The 2,500-nt window shown below is 41.1% G+C and overlaps 1 protein-coding gene across 1 annotated transcript in view; it reads right to left on the bottom strand.

Annotated features, from left to right (window-relative positions):
* LOC310800040 (calcium-transporting ATPase type 2C member 1-like) overlaps nt 1-2,500 on the bottom strand; it is a 183,865-nt gene that overhangs the window by 83,085 nt on the left and 98,280 nt on the right. The gene's annotated exons all lie outside the window — the stretch shown is intronic.

The following is a 2,500-nucleotide window of genomic DNA, read 5'->3' as shown; positions in this document are numbered from 1 at the left end:
AAAAGTAGCCACACAGTGAGAAAAAAGAAAGTGAGAAAAAAGAAAGTGATTACCGGAAAAAGAGCATCGATTTAAGATGCATCGAGATGCATCGATAATCGTTTTATAATCGAATCGTAGCCCTCTGAATCGTAATCGAATCGACTCGTGAGGCCAGTGAAGATTCACAGCCCTAGTCATGACCTCTGTATTTTATTTTGTATTTTTTAGAGAAATAGCCCCGGCCCCCAGATCTAGTCATCTGTCATTCACGTTTTAAAGTCCTCATAAATAACATGAAATGTGACACAGTTGATCCGAAATGCAACAATTTGCTTCCTCTCTGTGTGCTATATAAGGAAGAGACATCACTCTCATCGCAAAAAAAATGTCGGCAGAGAGCTTTGCTCGCGTCCGGGGGGCGCCTGCCTACCCAGCCACTGACCTCACCGCACGTCACTGCAACACCGTGAGTTTTGTGGTGGTGAAGTCCGATGAAAATATAACGCTAAACGGGACAGTGCTACAGTGTAGGAAGACGTGCAGGCTGCAATCGCCACTCACCTGGTTAAAGATATGGTGCTCTTGAAAACTGTGGAAAAGGAGTCTTAAATCCATGTTTCTGATGATCGACCAATAATCCACCAGGTTCAAAGTATTTCTCTAAAGTTGGCATCATCCAACAAACTGAGAAAAACAGCGTTCAAATTTTGATCTCAGAGGAACATAACTTCACGCTGACGGACATGTGGTCAAGTATGACCATTCATTTATTACACTATATCTCGCAGACGGTCATTTAATAAACAAAACAGCTCCTTCTTCTTCTTCTTCTTTAGTTATTGGTGGTTGACACACCAGCTTAGAGGTGCATTATCGCCACCAAGTGGACTGGAGTCGCACTACAGTCATTTATCGCCTAAACTGGGAGGCACTGCTCAAAGTGCGACACCTAGTGGCAAAATTCGGTATACCAGTTAGATTCGGTGTGAAGAGCAATATTGAACCGGTTTGAACATTTTCACATCGACCCATGCCTACTACCAGCTAAATGTCCCCAAAATCTGCACTGATGTGGGCAGACATGCTTTCATGTATTCTGCACCTACAGTCTGGAACTCACTTCAGAGCAACCTCAAACTGAAGGAACCTGTTCCACTTGGAACTTGTACAAATCTAATGAGAGGGAATTCCTTTCATACTTGCGCCTGTTTTTAATGAACGCTGTTAACTGCCTTTGCCTGTTTTACTGCATGTTTGTGCCTTGGTGTTTGTTTTAACGCTGTAACTATCTCTTTTATGCTGCTATCTTAGCCAGGCTTCCCTTGAAAAAGTGGTCTTTGTCTCTCAATGGGAACCGACCTGGGTAAATAAAGGTTAAATAAGAAAAATGAAAAAAAAATGAAAAATAAAATAAATCAGATTCACTATGTCAAACAAAGGAGTGTTTCAGAAGTTTTGACAACCTGTCATTAGTCTGAGTGAAAAATGGAAGTGAATCAGGTGAACTGTGTCAACATGGCAATTATGTGTAAGCTTGCCTCTTTCGGGGCGGCTTTAGCTCAGGAGGTAGAGCGGGTCGGCCAATGACGCAAGGGCTGGCGGTTCGATCCCCGCTCCCTCCCAGCTGCTGTCGTTGTGTCCTTGGGCAAGACACTTAACCCTCCTTGCTCCCGATGGTGTGTAGGCACCCTGCGTGGCAGCCTGCCGCCATCGGTGTATGAATGGGTGAATGTAGACTACCTACTGATTGTAAAACGCTTTGGATAAAAGCGCTATATAAATGCAGGCCATTTACCATTTTGGGGTACCACCAATCTTTTTCCTTTTATTCACATTGTTTTGTTCCTGGGTGTGTGTGTGTGTGTGTGTGTGTGTGTGTGTGTGTGTGTGTGTGTGTGTGTGTGTGTGTGTGTGTGTGTGTGTGTGTGTGTGTGTGTGTGTGTGTGTGTGTGGGTGTGTGTGTGGGTGTGTGTTGCTTGTGTTTGTTTTGATGCATTTCTAACCTGACTTATATACTTTTCAAACTTAATCATTAGTCCAGTAAAAATGTCACTTGACCTCACACTAATTGCAACAAAACCAAACTCAACTGATTTTGTATCCTCAATATGTCCTCAATGAAGGAAAAAAAGTGTTAAGGAAATGTATGAAGGGAACATTTTGAAAATTACCTATATGATGCTACCAAAAACGTTTTTTTATTTATTTTTTAACATTTTCTTTTATTATTATTTTTATTTTCTCCTTGAAGCAAAAAACACATACATAAGTAATGAGATTTATGGCACATAAAAAAAAAAGAAAAAAAAAGGCTTCCATAGGCTTCCATAGGCTACCATCATATTTAGGTCATTTTCAAAACTTTCCCTTCATACATTTCCTTAACATTTTTTTTCCTTCATTGAGGACATAATGAGGATACAAAATCAGTTGAGTTTGGTTTTGTTGCAATTAGTGTGAGGTTGACCCACATATTTGCGTAAAATGCCTGGACTACATATGAGGGACTTTTCAAACA

This window comes from Poromitra crassiceps, assembly GCF_964638095.1.
Source record: "Poromitra crassiceps genome assembly, chromosome: 29".
NCBI classification, from domain to species: domain Eukaryota; kingdom Metazoa; phylum Chordata; class Actinopteri; order Beryciformes; family Melamphaidae; genus Poromitra; species Poromitra crassiceps.
The sequence above is the reverse complement of the archived record's forward strand: the minus strand, read 5'-3'. Positions and strand labels throughout refer to the sequence as shown.